The sequence below is a fragment of the Planococcus citri genome, chromosome 1, assembly GCF_950023065.1.
Source record: "Planococcus citri chromosome 1, ihPlaCitr1.1, whole genome shotgun sequence".
Lineage (NCBI taxonomy): Eukaryota > Metazoa > Arthropoda > Insecta > Hemiptera > Pseudococcidae > Planococcus > Planococcus citri.
This window is the reverse complement of record NC_088677.1, coordinates 7025251-7043826: the sequence shown is the minus strand read 5'-3', so window position 1 is coordinate 7043826 and position 18576 is coordinate 7025251. Positions and strand designations below refer to the sequence as shown.

At 34.6% G+C, this 18576-nt stretch overlaps 1 protein-coding gene across 3 annotated transcripts in view; it reads right to left on the bottom strand.

The window, feature by feature from the left end:
• The window catches only part of LOC135846290 (uncharacterized), a 47551-nt gene extending 32750 nt beyond the window's left edge, over window positions 1-14801 (bottom strand). The window contains exons 1-4 of one of the 3 annotated variants that reach the window (XR_010558941.1): window positions 14462-14800; window positions 13531-13855; window positions 13190-13271; window positions 13034-13095 (exon numbers count right to left, since the gene is read on the bottom strand). The gene's annotated coding sequence lies outside the window, so the exon portion shown is untranslated. Of the gene's footprint in view, window positions 1-13033; window positions 13096-13189; window positions 13272-13530; window positions 13856-13930; window positions 14363-14461 lie in introns of those variants that run through there. The other 2 variants (XR_010558943.1, XM_065365299.1) reach the window with 2 other exon arrangements.
• Between the last annotated feature and the right edge of the window lie 3775 nt (window positions 14802-18576).

The following is an 18576-nucleotide window of genomic DNA, read 5'->3' as shown; positions in this document are numbered from 1 at the left end:
ATTTTCCAAGAATATGGACAATAATCAGGACATTTCTGTCGATATTTGAGAAAAAGGACCTTTTTATGGAAATTTAGCCAAAAAAGTAGGACCTTTGAACCAAATTTGACAAGAAATTGACTTTTCTGGCAACTGTGCAAAAATGTTTTCTTTCAGGCTGTAAAACAGGACTTCTGGAAGACCTTAGCAAAAAACACTACCTACTTTTTTAGGCAATTTTGGAATCCGGATAGTGAAAAGTTTTAGGCAAATTTGACAACAAAAAAATGGCATTTTCAGTGACTGAAATATTTATTGCAAAAAATGAGTCTTTTTTGGCAGAAAATTGTGGCTTTTCGGCAAAAGTTCGATTTTTGTTGGCAAAAATAGGAATTCTTCAACAAAAAATGTAATTTTCTGGAAAAAGTTGAAATTTTTGTGCAAAAAAAATGAAAGAATTTTTGGCAAATTTTGCTAATAACCGACCTTTTTGAAAACTTTGGCCAAAAAAATATCACTGACCTCTGGGTCACTTGAATAATCAGGACTTTTTTTTTCACAATTTTGACAAAAACAGAACTTTTTTGGCAACTTTATTTGCGATAAATTGATAACAATTTCTTCGCCATTTCCAATAAATTTCTAGTCAATTTCACTAATTTCTGATAAATTCTGCAAATTTTCAGCAAAACTAAAGTTTTTTTCTCGCGAAACTCGGATCTTAACAACGACCAAAAATTAGGACTTTTTTGGCACAATTTCGGTTTTTTTTTTTTTTTTTTTTTTTTAAAAAAACAGCACTTTTCAGCAACTTTGATCAACTAAGCAATGTATTCTGAAAATTTTTGACAAAAAAGCAATACTTGATGACAGTTTGCTTTTGGCGAATGTGGTCAAAAAACTGACCTTTGGTTCACTTGAAACAAAACGATTTTTTGGCAAATTTTGATAAAAATCGTGTCTGCTTCTTTTAGAAATTCTTTTGAAAAATCAGGACTTTTTTTGACAATTTGGCAAAAATATGGGTTTTCAAGTTCTCAGGAGCAACTTTGGCACAGAAAGAAATTTTTTTGAAACTTGATTTGCGAGTTTTCTTTTTCGCAAAAATTTGGATCATAATGGCCAAAAATGTGGTTAAAAAACTGATCTTTGGGTCTTTTTTTTTTGTTTTGGCAAATTTTAATGAAAATCGTGTCTGCTTTTTTTTAGAAATTATTTTTAAAAATCATCCGGACTTTTTCTGGCAAAAACAGGGGTTTCAAGTTCTCTGAGCAACTTTGGCACAGAAGGAAATTTTTTTGAAACTTGATTAGCGATAAATTGATGACAATTTTCTTCACAATTTCAGAAAATTTCTTCGTCAGTTTCACTAATTTCTGATGAATTTTGTTTTTGTTTTTTTTATTATTATTATTATTATTATTATTATTATTTATTCATTTTTATTTGAAGTGATCTTAGTCACATTTTGACTACTTTTACATGATTTTAATCGGTTTTCTGAATCAATTTTTGGAAATTCTTAGTGCACCGTCAACAATTTTTACAATGGCTTGGGAAATTTCACCCCCGTTGCTATTCTACTTCAATGACATTTTTCAATTCAAATGTCGAATAATTTTGAAACTATTTTCAATTACACTAGGCAATCGATTTAGGAGTTTTGAAAAAAATTTGAGCAACTGACGACCGTGATTTTTTCCCCGAAAAACTCTGGTAAAGTTAAATGAATCAAACCATTTCTATGTAATCAATTTTTCAAACTCGTGACTCATAAAATCTCGAAGCGTTCATCAAAATACCGAATAACCGAATACATGATTACAAAACCACCTCGCAGCCCTCACAGTGAGAGACACCCCATCCTGCCGCTCATTCTAGTTCTGAATGAGATTTCAACAACTTCATACATTCAATAGCTTGCTCCAATTTGTATTTCTATACATCGCACACAATCACGTGTCAATTCAACACAACCACACAAAAGAAAACGTTTCAACGCCTCAACGGTACCAAAGTTCAAATGATACTTCGTCGTAGGTATTTCCATCCCAACCCGAATACTCGTGAAAGGCCTCAAAAATCCGAATCATTAAAAAGACAAACAGGGAGATCCATTTTCTCGTTACATGATCTATTCTCGAGTCAATTCAATTCATAATATTCATCTCCACCTATCCTATACTAACACACAGGCGAACTGAGCAAATAACTTACGAGATAATTTTCAATATACTCGTATACCCTAACACGAGCGAGCAAAAGAACTTCGTATCCGCTCATTTTTATCTTATCGTTTTTCGTTCTGGCATATCGCAGCATTCTGGTATTTTTCCACGAAGGACTATGTGTATGTAAATGTATATTTCTATTTACTATTTATTTTTAGCATCATATGGCAGAAGTGCACACTCGTATCGTGTATCGTATATTCATTACCAACAATACTACATAGTATTCTGAACTCGATGTGAGGAAGAAAGGACGAAAATAGTAACCAGTTTCAAACAATACGGAACCATTCTCGTAGTAAATTTTACTTTCACGCACGATTGCACTCGCCATCCAGAGAGCTACATTTTTGGTAAAATAAATGAATTCGCAGCCCTCTCGAAAAAACATACATATTTTTACAATTTCCAAAAATCTGCGATTGTTTTCACAAACAATCAACGAGACATAGTGTTATCAGGTTTTTAAAATACATTAGAACGTAGTACTACGCAGAAGGGGAGGTCAACACAATATTTGTACTAGGCAGACGTGTCCTCGACAGCGTCACTACCAGGTAAACCAAATGCGATATACCTATTCGACGAACAATTAGACAGCACCAGAACACAGAGCAGCGTGCGGTGATAAATGATGAAAAAGATGTCATGACAGGTGAAGAGTGATGAAGGAAGCAATCGACTATCCAAAGAGCATTCTGCATGCTGTACGTATTTTGTATTATTTTCGTCTACATACATATGTAGATGTACGAGTATATTAAAATCTCATTTTTGTACACTGTGTACTCTCGAACTTGGAATACACTTCACCGAACCAGACGTTTATCGCTAATTTGTTTCGACGAAAATGAAAGCCGCGCGATTAGGTATGGTGATTCATAAAAATACATTACATACGAGTACATACACACACAGCCAGTTATAATGTTTCAATACTCCCATATTATTATCGCGAATACTCGCCACATGTATCGGTGTAAATAATTAGGTATGTAAATATATGTAGGTATAGTATAATGATACCAAGGGTGTCCCAAAACGAACACACAACAACGAATCGAGACATCATTTTGCCACATTTTTCCTGATTTTTGAAATAAATTGACCTCTAATACACATGAAATAGAGGGTGAGGAGGAGGAGGGTTGCATTTTTTCAAACGATACCAGAAACAAAGAGCCTTTTGTGATGAGATAGTGAAATTGAAATTTTCTCCGATTTTGACGAAAATCGCTCAAAACGTTACCAGTCCAAAAAAATTTGTGTAAAATTTTTTTCAATATATTTTTTTTACATTTGGTTTTTTGAGGGGGAGGGGGAGGGTTGAAAATTGGAAAATTATTGTTTCCGTGTAAATTAAATTTTTTCCAAAATTTGGTTGATCTTGAAAGTCCAATGTTATATACCTTAGGATGTAACTTTTCTGAAAAAATTTCGCAGATGGCCCCCTCTCCGTTTTTTTACGAATTTTTAAATTTTTCAAGCTTTTGAAAAACCTCACAATAATATGAATTTTCGTTGAAAAAAATATTAAGTAGTGACTATTTTCTACGAAAGTTTCAAAACTTTTGAACCACCTCCCCCCCCCCAAGAAATGAGAATTTAGAATTTCTAGCTGATATAGGCATATTTCTCATGTGAGGGAGAGAGGGTCGACTCAAAAATTTTTTGGAATGATTTTACATCAAAAATACCCAACATTTTGGGTGAGTTTTATCAAAATTGGAGAAAGTGACAATTTCACCATCTTATTCTGAAATGTTCTTTTTCTAATTGATCCACAAATTCGGCCCAAGTGTTTCTGAATCTAATTGTGAGGCGAAGGGCTCTTTCGCTGTTGTTACAAAAGTTTGAAATTCAGACCTTTGCTGACTAAAAATTGACATTTCTGCGTTTACCATTGAAAAGGAGACGACAAGAGAACCTCGTAATTTTCACGCATTGGCAATTTTTTGCCAAACTACTGAACTTCGATGACTCATACCTCGAGTCTAAACTTGGAGATAATCCATTAGAGGAAATCGATCTTGAAAACTAGTAAAGCTCAAAACTTCCCCCTAAAAGCTCAACTTCGGAATCTCAACACATCCAGGGGCTCAAAGAGTCCACAATTTTGATCAAAATTCCAAAAAAAATAAAATAAAACTGAAAATTGAAGTCACATTTATTGATTGCTACTAATTTGAAAGTGCTAAGTTCGAATATTTACTAATTTTTTCAATCTTACTCTCTTGAACTTCGCCTCTCCCTCGATATCAAAGTATGTTCAAAATTTCAAAAAAATTGAATAAGAAAAAGGTACGACAAAAAATTGCAAAAATGTGACGTACAAATCATATTGATTATTACTAGCAAGGAGGGGGGGGGAATGTTTGAGACTGAATGAAAGTAGCGTGTCCGAAAAATTCAATCGATTTGGAGACTTCAGGCTTCAGGGCTCGAAACATTACATTTCAGCAATTTTTCACCTCGATTGTAAAAATACAAAATTTCAGTAACGACCCCTCTCCCCCCCCCCTCATCCAGATGGAAAATTAAGCCCGAACATACCCTTAATTTTGCACAGTTTTATACTAAAAAGTTAGAGGATTTTTGAGGCTGTCGATTTCATAAGCTCCATGACGAGGGGGGGGGGGGTAAAAAAATCTGAAAGTTTTCAAAAAAACAAGCTGGCTATCAATGTAGGGGTTTTTAAACGATTTAATACAAGATTTATTTAGAAATATAATGTAAAATTTGTAAAAGTACTAGAATATGCACTGAAACAAAAAATGAATACTTTTATTTGATTGGCTTTTGAACATTATTTGACCCCAAACCCCAAAATAGGCCCCAAAAGAAAACGAAAAATTGAACATTTTGAATTTTGGTACCCCCCCCTTACCTCGTGAATTTATTTTTGGTTGGATGCAGCAAACGGTCAATGAACTTGAAATCAACATCCTCAAAATCCTCTAATTTGATACACATAATAACCTTATATTTTTCCAGATTTTCAAATTTTGAAACCTCATCCACCCCCCTCCTCGCATCCTTGTACAGTTATTTTCGGCCAGAGGGCCAAATGGTCGATGAAATTGAAGTCAGCATCCTCAAAAACGTATAACGTGATACCCATACTGGGTTTTTCTACAATTTTATTTTTTCATCGACTGTCCGTAGTCAACTTTTAGGGTACCCCCTCCCATTTATGCTTGACACTGAACATTTACGGTGTTCTTTTTTTGAAACATGTTGAAGAACTTTTTTGTGGCTACATTTCTCATGTAGAATGTTCTCCCCTTATTCACTCTTCGAATTAAGTCTCAACAACTACTAATTTAATGTATGTAAAAATGTTCAAAAAAAACATGAAAATTTTCAATTTATGGATGCAACTTTTAGGACGAAACCAAGCTAGGTTCACAAGAGTATGTTCAAAAAAATCCTCATTCGAAATTCAAAACTTAGAAGTTTTGGGTTTAAAAAAAGAAAAAATAATTTCGGAATTTTTTCAATATACAACGTCGAAAATTTGAAGCAAAATAGTTGATTTTTGTTAACTTTATTCATTTATTTTTATAATTTTCTATCGAAAAAAATAATAAGACGTTCGCATCTCTGTTTAACCTTCAATACGCCAAAATAAAATCTCAACGAATTTTCAAAATTTTCGAATTTTTTTCAAAAACAACCCCCCCCCCCCTCTTTTGCCAAGTTTATTCCACTTCGGTCGTGATGCAAAAAATTTTCCCAGGGAGCTGTAGGAAAATGTTCACGTAATGAAAATATCAAAGCAAACAGTCAATTTGGCCGTTTATTGTTTCGGTCTGCAACCTGAAATTCAGCTTTGGAAATCAACATCAGGAAATTGAGGGTATCTTCTCGATTGGAAAATTCGAAAGAGCCTTAAAAAATACATCACAATCTAAAATTTCACGCATTCGAGTGTACTTTTCGATTCTGGGTGAATTTTATAGAATCCAATTTGGGCTCGAAAAAATAGGAAAAAAATCAAAATTTCACCAAACTGACTTTGAAGCAGAATTTGAGCCTTTATTTTTGACCATCCCCTTCCCCTTCCCCCCTCAACAACCATTTTAAACGTTTTTCGAACAGTTTTGAATATATTCAATTCATGCTTCGTTTTTGACATTGATACCGAGTCAACTTTTTTGAAAGTCCCAGTTCCCAAAAAAATGCCGTAATATCTGTCGAAATCTGTTTAAAGCACCTATAAACGTGTTTGTGGCGAGTTAGTGCCCCTTTATTTCAAGTTTCAAAAATCTGCTGAAGGCTCCAGAACTGCTCAAAATTGTTTGAAACCGTTTCCAATCGATTTGGTAGGTCGAAAACAGCGTATATCCCTAATTTCACCTTTCTACTTTAGGTCATAAAAACTCACCAAAAATCAAAAAATGCACATGAGCACTTGAAATTTTAGTTGGTTTAAATTTTGGTATTCTCTTTCGATCTAGGATCGCCCAGTTCCAAAAATTTTGGACGAGTCCTGCGTTGCAACCCAAATTATTGAGAAAAAAAGTTGTCCATATGGATCGCGGGGGGGGAGGGGGTGCAATCATTCCTATCATCATATGCCGGACTACTGCCAATTCCAAATACTTCATCACATTCAGATCTTCAATTACCACAACTCTAACGTCTCTAACTAACTAAATATCACTAATCAATTTCACTATCGATACACTCGCAACCCACAATCGAATCAATCAATCAGATGCTACATTCGAGTTTCAATAGTACATATGTTTCAACGTTATAGGCGTCACTTCAAGGCCACCCAACTTCCTGCCATTCAATATTAGGCTAATCGTATACACACAACAGAACTCGAAGCTCGAACGCGAGCCATACACGTGCCTTCCACACAACGGGACGGGACACCCTGTATACACGTAGCACATGAACTACACTCTTCGACTTTGACATTTATACCATCCCATACATACATATTTAACAAACACACGAGCTCGAGAGAGAAATAACCTCTATACAAAAAAGAGTGGGACAATAATAAATACAGTAAGAATAGCGAGAGCTCAACGACGACCAAGTTATTCATCTCATTGCATATACAATATACATACATAGTAACAACAATAATTCGCCGAATAACGATGGCGAAGAAAAAACCCACCATAAACTCGTCTTAATCTTAATTGGTGTGTATGTATTTCTGTACAGTATTTTTGATAGAATGCCAGACGAGATAAAAAAAAATCTCTGGTGGACAATATAAATACCTAATAATAATATTCGGTGGTTTTTATTTAATTCGTCGACTCGTTTAAAAATAATTCGCTACTACAACTGAAAACGAAACCTAACACAATGTACGAGTACGAGTTCGAGTAGTATCGAATGCATCGTAACAACAACATCGACGACCGACACAATAAACATACCAGGTATAGGTAACCTTGTAATTGTGTGATTTTCTTGCAACAAATTCCCGCCCACCGAAATTCATACACAATCATACGTACCCTCGATATGCACTTTTTTTTCCAATAACCATAAATTAAAATTTTTTGAAAGAAAATTCCGCGCAGACTGTGTACACTGAACAGCAGATGTTGCTTTGACGTAAGCCACGTACTAGATCTATCAGGTAGGTAGTACGATACCTGGCTGCAAAAAATTTTCTGTCTCAAATTTTATCAAAATCAACAAAACATTAAGCTATCGATAGGTGCGTTTTTTTCGAGATTACAAAAACACACATTAAAAAAATTATTGGTGATTTCGTAACGCATCGTTAATACTCGTATAACGAATGAATTTCCATTACATACCCGCATACCGATACTTATATCCATACTGTATGATTTCGTTCTCGCGTCGAGATTTTTCTTCAATCGTACGTAATATTTATACGATGCTTGGAAAATGTTGCAAGTTTTCGAGAACGAGAGTAGTACTTTATCGATGTACTATGTTGAAATATGACACATTCGGTCCTACACTTAATATGTAAAAGTACCTACATAAGTATAGTACTGCGTATTCGTACTCGTACTTTGTAATCAGCCAATATTAAAATTCGCTGCAGAAACAGAACAGATAACGAACAGATAAAGTCGGTTTGTTTGAGTGGATTCGATTCGATTCGACGACGACGACGGTGAATTTCAAGAGAGCCAGAGTGTTCTTGTCTTATACTTTGCGAAAATGGGGAAAAAAATCAAGTCATCGAAATATGTAGGATTGTACGACGAATCGAGAGAATCAAGATGCCAAATTGATCTCGTGCTGGAAGTTGAAGGGAAAAAATTGGGGAGAGGGGAGAGGGGGGAGGTACGCGAAAAATTCGATCAGATTCGAGATTTTGAACAAGATCCACAAAAAAGTATGTCTAGTTCTTTCTACAGGCGATTTCAGTAAAATTAGCAGGAAAAATTACGCTAGAAAGCTGAAATTTGGTACATTGGTTCATTTTCATGCCCTAATCAAGGATCTGAGGAAAGTTTACTTCGAAAGAGAAACAACCGAGCGAGGAAAAAAATTCGAGTCTATTAAAACGTACAGAAAGCTGAGGCAGGGGTCCTCCTCAAAATGCGGTCATTTTTTTAAAAGGAATTTTTCACTCTCGTATTTTTCAAAACGTGTTTGAAAAAAAATTGGACGAAAAATGGCAAATTTGAACAACTCGATCGAAATGATCGTTCGAAGGGTTAAATCAGGAGAATTCGACTAGTTGAACACGAATCCAGAATTAGTATTTTCTAAGAGGAAGTTGCAATTGTTGAAAATTACCACGAAGATGATGAAAATCGAAATTTTCCGTCATTCGTCAACATTCAAGTCAAACAGTGATAGATACTAAATAATTGCATTTTTTCAACAGGACGGGCATGGGGGGTGGGGGGGAGTGAATGGGGCTTTGCCAGGGCTCATACTCAATTTCTTCCAAAAAAAAAAATTAGGTAACTTCGGTATTAATCAAAAAATCTAGGGAAAAAAAAGTAATCAAAAAAGTGGCAATGTGAGTAAAACATTTTAGAGCAGAGAAAAATTACAACAAAAAACAGCATATTTTAAAGTTAAGTGTTCTGGTTTTCAATTTCATAAAGTTTGGTATATTTTTCAGCTTTTTGATTCGAAAAAACGAGGCTTTTTGGCAAATTTTGACAGCAAAGTGAGAATTTTTGCAATTTCTGGCAAAAAACGAGACTTTTGAACAGAAAATTGGGATTTTTTGAAATTTTTTCACATATTTAAAAAAACAAATTTTCAGCTATTTTGCTAAAAGTAAAAATTCTTGTTATTTTAGAAAAAGCGAGAATTAAAACAATTTTTGACAAAAACCATGTCTTTCTTGGCAAAAAAATGATAAGTTTATGGAAATTTCTGGCAAAAAACCATAGGAAATTTGGGGGGGGGGGGAAGGAGACATTGTTTGGAATTGTTTGCCAAAAAAAAAGAAGAAAAATAAATTTTCAACTATTTAAACTAAAAACAAAAATGTTTGTCAATTTTGAAAAAACGAGATCAGAATCAGAACAATTTTTGGCAAAAAGCAAGAAGTTGACAATTTTAGCAACCATTGGATCTTTGATGCCAAAAAAGTGACAGTTTTCGTAAATTTCTGGCAAAAAAACTAACATTTAAACAATTTTTCAAAAAAGTGAGATTTTTTGGAAATTTTTGTAAAAAAAAAAACCTTAAATTTTCAGCTATTTTGATGAAAGCAAAAATTTTTGTCATTTTTTAAAAAGTGAAAATTGAAACAAATTTTGAAAAAGAGTAAGAAATTGGCAAGTTTAGCAAAAAGCTGGACTTCGTTGTCAAAAGTGATGGTTTTCAAAAATTTCTGGCAAAAAACTGACTTTTGAACAAATTTTGGAAAACGTGAGATTTCTTGGAATTTTTTATAAAAAAAAAACCTGAAATTTCCAGCTATTTTCATGAAAGCAAAAATTCATGCCATTTTTTAAAAAGTGAAAACTAAAACAAACTATGGAAAAGAGTAAGAAGTTGGCAATTTTAGCAAAAAGCTGGACTTTGTTGGCAAGTGCGATAGTTTTCGAAAATTTCTGGCAAAAAAGCTAGACTTTTTGCATTTTGAAAAATTACGAGACTATTTTTGGAGTTTTATGCAAAAAAAAAAAAGAAACTTTTTAGTCATTTTATTAATGAGCAAAAACTTTTGTTTTTTTTTTGAAAAATCTTGAATTTTTTTTACAATTTTTGGCGAAAAGCAACACTTTGACAATTTTAATAGCAATAGAAAGAGCTTTTTGAGAATTGTTGGACAATTTTTGAAAAACAGTAGTTCTGGAGCCTCCGGAAGATTTTTGAAACTCGAAATTCCCACAAAATTTTTTCAGATTTAGTTGGAATGCCGAAATTTGCTCTGCAACTAATGTTTTTTGGAGCTTCCAGCAACTTTTTGAAAATTACTGGAGCCTCCAGTAGTAGATTTTTGAAACTCGAAATTCCCACAACATTTTTTCAAATTTAGTTGGAATGCCGAAATTTACTCTGCAACTAATGTCTTTCGGAGCCTCCAGCAACTTTTGGAAAATTACTGGAGCCTCCAGTAGATTTTCGAAACTTTAAATTTCCCAAAATTCCATCGAACGGAGATGGACAGCCGAAATTTTAACACCCTCTGAGGACGATTTCAGGTGGGTTCAAGTCATTTTGGAGCCTCCAGCGACTTTTTGAAAATTACTGGAGTCTCCACCAGATTCTTGAAACTTGAAATTCCCACAATATTTTATCAAATGGAGTTAGCAAGCTGAAATTTACTTCGCATACTAATTTCAATACGGTTCGTCGACTGCATGGTGGTTTTAATGGTTTTGAAGCTTCCAGCTACCTTTTGGAAATTTCAATTTTCCAAAAAACGCCATACAACCTTTCAACAGTTGCTGGATGCTCCAAAACGACTTTAAATCCACCAGAAGTCGACTTCGTAGCGTATTGAAATTAGTTTGCAGAATGAGTTTCGGCTTTCCAACTCCATTCGATGAAATTTTCGGTAATTTTCAAGCTTCAAAAATCTACTGGAGGCTCCAGTAATTTTCAAAAAGTCGCTGGAGGCTCCAAAACCACTTGAAATCCAACTGCAGTCGACTTCGTAGCGTATTGAAATTAGTTTGCAGAATGAATTTCGGCTTTCCAACTCCATTTCATGAAATTTTGGGGAATTTCGAGTTTCAAAAATCTGCTGGAGGCTCCAGAACTACCCAAAACGGTTGGAAACAGTTCCCAATCGATTTGGCATGTCGAAAATAGGCTATATCCCAAATTTCAGCTTTCTTGGTCAATTTGGTGAAATTTTGATTTTTCCCTCATTTTTGGCCTAAATTTGATTTTCAAAAATTCGCCAAAAATCGAAAAAAGCATCTTAGCACTTGAAATTTTGACAGGTGATAAATTTTTTGTCGAATAAGAGAATATCATTTTTGGAAGTTATAATATGAGCAAGCACAGAACTTTTTGACAACTTTGACAGAAAGCGAAATTTATGGGAACTTTTGGGCAAGAAACGGGGCATATTCACTTATTGTTGATACTTATTACTTATCAACATTTTTTTTCTTCAAAATATAAAAAAATGAATTTATGAAAAATGTGTAAAAAAAAAGGTACCATAACTTAATTGACAAGGGAAGTTTTTGAACTGACGACACCCTCGAGTCTCAAATTGCCAATATTTAGGTCATTCTGGAGCCAACATAAATATTTCCATTTTATCCAGATAGGTACAGCACTCCTGGAATTTTACACAGCGACCAGTTCAAACGGTCGAAAGAATGTCCAATAAACACCAATCGAAGTTGCAGGTCCAAAAGTTCATTTTTCACCTTTCCAGAGCGATTTGAAATTCATGAAGAAAATTCAAAAATCGCTAGAGGCTCCAGAACGGTCCAAAAATAGTAGATGATGACGTCTGGGAGTTGAAATTGAAGAAATTATTCGCATCGGTTCACTTAGCTTAGCTCTCAAAAAAATTTATAAATTGCAAAAAAAATTCAAATTCGTCCTCGAAACAGCTTTTTCAAATATTTTTTAAATTTCCAAAAAATTCAAAAATGAACTATAGCATTTGAAATCTTGATCCTTGGGGTTTGATAAACGTGCTCTCTAAATCTACCTAGAGTTCGTTCAAATCGTAGAGGGCCAATTCGAAAGGTCCCCTCGTGAGATATTTTTTTTCAATTATGTCTACTGATAAGTAAATCTGAATGAATTGGAGTAAAAAAATAATACAGGGGGTCAGAGATCCTCAAAGGGGGAGGTTCGGTGAAATTGCAAGCCAACTGGAGTTCAGCACACATCATTACGACCCCCCTCTGATCGGACGATAATCGATTTCATAGCACTATGGGAAGAGGGGGAGAGAAGGAGCAATGTGGAGCCTCATTCACTAGCAGTAAAAAAAGTCGATATTCATTGCTGCGAATATATCTAACGGATTCAACATCCAGATTTCAACTCTAGAATCAATATTTCAGCAGATACGAGCCAAACACTGAATGAGCTGGAGGCTAAGATCCACAACAGGGGAGAACGCTCACCCTGGACAGTACTGGACTTGACTGGACACCTCAGATCCTCGATTAGGGCATCAAGATAGACCAGTGTATCAAATTTTAGCTTCCTGGTTCAATTTACCAAATGCATGGTCAAATTTTACAAAATTAATCATCATTCATCAAACATACGAAGGCAAAGATACCCTTTCTGATAATTTTCCATGTCAAAAAATCCAACGAACTGGCTTCCACAACGATTCATTCAACATATACGGTCTCAACATACAGACAAATAATACAATACGAGCATTTAAAGGTTGAGAAGAAACTCACATGAGTGTAAAACGTAGCAACGGTCGAATAATCTGAACGGTGTGCACTTGATTTCAAAGCCACTGAAAAACACCAGCAAGTAAATTAGAATACTACATAATAATTTTACAAGTACATAACTGGATAACAGTGCAGATCGAGGATCGAACCACTCACTTAATTCGTTCGCTTCGAAGTTATTTCGCAAAAGTGTGCAACTGTTGAGTTCATAATAAAAATACGTCACGTTGAGAGGAACCTGTAACAACCAAAACACCAAATTACTGAGAGAAAAATACTCATCGAAGACGACTAAGAAAGCTAAACACTAAACCACAACCAAAGAATTACGTATAATAATAGGAAATTTATCACCATCTGCGAATCTCTTCCTTCGTATTTACACAGTTTATCTATCGTTGTTGAGTCATTTTCCGTATATTGCGGTCTATACAGCGATGTGCTTTGTTTACATACTACAATAGTAGATAAGAAGAATATGGCGAAGAATCACTTACAAAAATATTACGATGACTGAGTGGCCTACGAGCGACTAAATTCGATGAACGTTGCGATCATTACGACGTTACGTGTGTTGATTGAGTGATTCTCGAAGTGTGTATGTGGAGTGAAATTTACAATAAGAAAATAACAAAACGGTTTTTTTTTGGTAACTTGGCGAAAATAATAAAAGAAAAGAAAAAACGGAACAAAGAAGAGTAAACTTAAACAGAAAAATAAACAATAGGAATTTCAACAAGAATAATCAGATTAAGACGTCAGAAATATGAGGATGGATATCGAGTCAAAAGTGTCGTGTGGTAGCAAGAAGTACAGAAAATCCTGAAACAGAAACGAAATTCGAGTAAATTACTACTGCAATATGATCGACATGCAACATATAATGCAAGTTTTTACATATTCATTGTTACGTTCGTGCATCATTTAGTGTAACTGCGCATTAACCGAACAAAAAACAAAATAAATAAACGAAGCTTCGTCTCAAAAACGTTGTCTAGATTTCGATATTCCATCGAGTTGAAAGTTTCAACGATGATAAACGATCAGAAATGGATAAAAGTTCGATTTTCACCAATGTGATAATTTTGGCGGTTAAAAAGGCTTCATCTCGTACAGATGTAGTAAAATTGGAGCATTCGAATTTCGGGAACAGTTTCGATGAAAATACCAACGACGAAAGTGAAGCAATTTCACGTACACGAAGAAGATGACGAAAAGTGCACCCAGAATTGAGATATATTCCCGTTAATTGAAATTATTTATCGGTATCTGCTTCGTTCGATAGTAGAGTAGAATTTTTATAACAGAATTTCAAAACACCTTGACATGCCAACGGAAAAAGGTGCGAATCGGTTTTACATAAACAAAACAGAAGATTGATTGTATTCGACGGCACAATTACCAACAATAACGCACAATAATATTTACCTGTAAAACTCGACTGCAACATTTCGTCTATAATGATGCAATAGAGATATGGGCGACCTTCCGTTTTTGGTAAATTTAGCGGGTAAGCGGATTATTCATTTTGAAAACGTTGAGTGGTTTTTGAGCGTTGATTTGGGACGTATTTAAACGCCAACTACGGACGACGTGATGAAGCGCGATTTCATTTTAATAAAGCGGATTTCGAATAAACGATTAATTTACAACCAAAATAACGAATAATGTAACTACTTGATACCACAAACCACGTTTCACACTCATCCACTAGACCATTAGGCCATTGAAAATATAAGGAAGAAGGTTACTACTAAAAACAAAACATACAGAAATTCACAACACGACGACGCGTACGCGTTGCAAAAAAGATAACGTCACAGATGAAATGTGGCGAAGGGGCAAAGTATTCCAATAAAAAATAGTCGATTGCGGAAATCAGTGTTGACAGTTGGGGAGCGTGAATAACTTTTTCTATGTTTTTCTTTTTTTTTCGGTGTTCGAGACTCGAGTTCATTTGAATTTTAAATTATTTAATTATTTAATTATTCAACATTTTTGAATTTTGATTAAATATTCTGGTTTTTTAACAGAATGAAGGTGAAGCCCGTTTCCTTTTTGACATGGTTTGGTTGATGAGTAATGAGTAATAAAATAATTAATAAAGGTAGAATTACGTAGAAGACAAGACAACTGACAAGAGAAGAAAACCAGTGATGGCAAAACTTTTTCATTTCAGTTCAAGTTTTTAGTTTTTAGTTTCAGTTTTATTTTTTTCAGTTCAAGTTTTCAGTTTTTAGTTTCAGTTTTATTTTTTTCAGTTCAAGTTTTCAGTTTTAAGTTTCAGTTTTACTTTTTTCAGTTCAAGTTTTTAGTTTCAGTTTTCAGTTTTGCTTTTTTCAGTTCAAGTTTTCATTTCAGTTTTCTATTTCAGTTTCAGTTTTCAAAATTTTTCTTGAAGTTCAAAAGGAAATGAAAAAAAAAATTATTTTTTTTCATGAATTTTTTCATGCACTAATCTAATTTGTTACTTGGGAACAAAAACCTCAAATTTCAAATTCAAACATTTCAAACTCAAAAATTATGAATAAATATCAGGGCTGTGCAGAGAAAATCCGGGCCTGGGGGGGGGCGGAAGAAAAGACAAGTTATGCTATACTTGGGAGGAAGATTGCATCGTCTTTTTGCCGACAAAAAATTGTTATTTTGCCACAATAATCAAAATTTTAATTAACATGCTGAGCAGTGAGCACTGTATAGTATCAAAAAACTTTGAAAATCCAGTGGTTTTGTTCTGTTCAGAAAAACTCAAAAACGTGAAAAATTTGCATTTTTTGTACACCTACTTACACGTGTGGGTCATTCCATGTCAACTCAACCAAAAAAAGGCGATTTTGAAAGTCATGTCTTTCGATTTCGCTCAATTTTAGTTTTACAATATCTACCCAGTACCCACCCAGTAAGTAAGAAAGCCGCAATCAGTTTGGCACCAGGCCCCACAGGGGTGGGTGGGGGGGCTTCCATTATTTTAACATTGTCTCAAGGTACTTAACTTCAGCAGTCCATTCCTCCAAAACTATGATACTTTGATCAAAACTGATTTCACAGTTCGAAAGGGCATTGAATTTTGATTTTGAACTTTTCAAGTATTTTGAAATTTTCAAAAGTTGGAAGTTGAACTTTCAATTTGAAAGTTCAAATTTCAAAATGGCGCTGTAAGTGGGAGCAACCATTTAAAATGTTGAAAAAATTTCCATAGATGTACATTTTGATACTTTTTCGAAATATTTAGGTTTCGAGATGGCACTCGTTGACGGGAAGGGAGCACCCTCACCCTCAATTTTGGGTGAAACGTTCAAAAGAAAATCTGGGGCATGTGATATATCGAATTGTATGTTTTCGGCGACGCTGAACACGAATATGACGTTAGATTTTTGATAGGACCCCATCCACGGCCCCCAGCAGGCAGCACCTCCCCAAAGGGGGTAAAAGTTCAAAAAAGTGTTTTGTTCATGCGACACATGGAATAATATGTTTTTGGTGACGCTGAACACGAATATGACGTCAGATTTTTGATTGGGCCTCATCCACGGCCCCCAATAATTATTTTGGACTTTAACCTACTGGGGGAGGTTCTGGGGGCCATAGGTGAGGTCGATTTAAAAAACTATGGCTATATTCGTGTTCAGCAATATTGAAAACATACTATTTCATGTGTCACACGAATGTTACCATTTTTTTTGGGTTACCCGCTTTGGGGAGGTGCAGGGGGCCGTGGACGGGTCAAATCAAAAATCTGACGTCATATTCGTGTTCAGCGTCACCGAAAACATACAATTCGATATATCACATGCCCCAGATTTTCTTTCGAACGTTTCACCCAAAATTGGGGGTGGGGATGCTCCCCCTCTGTCAAAGAGTGCCATCTCGAAACCTAAATATTTCGAAAAAGTATCAAAATGTACATCTATAGAAATTTTTTCAAAATTTTAAATGGTAGCTCCCACTTACAGCGCCATTTTGAAATTTGAACTTTCAATTTGAAAGTTCAACTTTCAACTTTTGAAAATTTTAACATACTTTAAAAAGTTTAAAATTCAATGTCCTTTCGAACTGTGAAATCAGTTTTGATCAAAGTATCATAGTTTTGGAGGAATGGGCTGCTGAAGTTGAGTTCCTCGAGACAATGTGAAAATAATAGAAGCCCCTCCATCCGCCCTCTGAGGAGGCTGGGACCAAACTGATTGCGGCTTTCTTACTTACCGGGTGGGGTGGGTAGATATTGTAAAAAAAAAATTGAGCGAAATCGAAGGACATGACCCAAAAACGTTGGTTGAGTTGACATGGAATGACTCAAGTAGCATCTTGAATGGCCCCAGCGAAGCGAGGGCAAAAGTTTTCAGCTTTGGAAAATTTGTGATTTAAAAAGTAGAACGACATCAATCGATTTTAATGAAAAAAAAATAGGTTGTTCTTTTTGGTTTTTCTGATCTCAACATTTTTCAAATTCAATAGGTTTCTTGAAATTGTAACTCTGAGAAGAGTATCAAATTGACCCATGCAAAGCGAGGGCAAAAGATCGGATAATTTGTACTTGTAGTTCAAAAAGTAGAACAATATCAATTTTAATAAGAGAATTCGGCATTCTGTTTTTCTGATTTCAACTTTTTCTAAATTTCATTTTCATCAATGTTTTTTTTTTTTAAACTCTGACTCTTAGTGGAAACTTGGAAAGAAAAGATTCAAATTAGCGCGAGCGAAGCGAGGGCAAAAATTTTTGAAAAAAATAAGAATTTCGAGAATAGATTGATGATTTTGTCGACAAAATTCAGTGAATGGCAAAACTTTTACATTTCAGTTCAAGTTTTTAGTTTTTAGTTTCAGTTTCATTTTTTTCAGTTCAAGTTTTCAGTTTTTAGTTTCAGTTTTATTTTTTTCAGTTCAAGTTTTCAGTTTTCAGTTTAAGTTTTTCTCATTTCAGTTCTAGTTTCAGTTTTAGTTTCAGTTTCTCCATTTCAGTTCAAGTTTTTAACCAGTTTCAGTTTTAGTTTCAGTTTCAGTTTTCCATCACTGAAGAAAACAGACATAATATTTTCACGAACGTTACAAATTACAATAATAGGGATCTTCTTGCCGCCTCTTGGCAAGTGGTGAATTTTGAAGCAATTTTTTTCAGATGAGATTTGAGATTGGTGATTGAATTTTTGACAATATTTTCATTATTATATTAATTAGGAGATTGGACCAGGGATGAGGCCCGGAGTGATTTCTTTTTCGGGTTCCGGGTTCCGGAGCTCGAGCTTTCAATCAAAAATTTATTAGGTCTTGGGCTTGGATTATGGCCCAGGAAACTTTGAGTTTGGGTTTCAGCCTTCAGGGCTCAGTGTCCCGGGCTTGAATGAAGTGTCCAGGGCTTTCCGGAGCTTTTTGTGGCTTGAAATTGCAATTTTAATGAAGAATAAAGTAAAATCTTATTTGATTTTCAGTTGAAAAAAAAAAATTTCAGGGGCAGATTCCGAATGCTTTTTTCAAAATTATTTGAATTTGAATGGAACTGTTTTTTTTAAAAATCAGAATTGATTTTTTTTGGAATTTTTAATTAT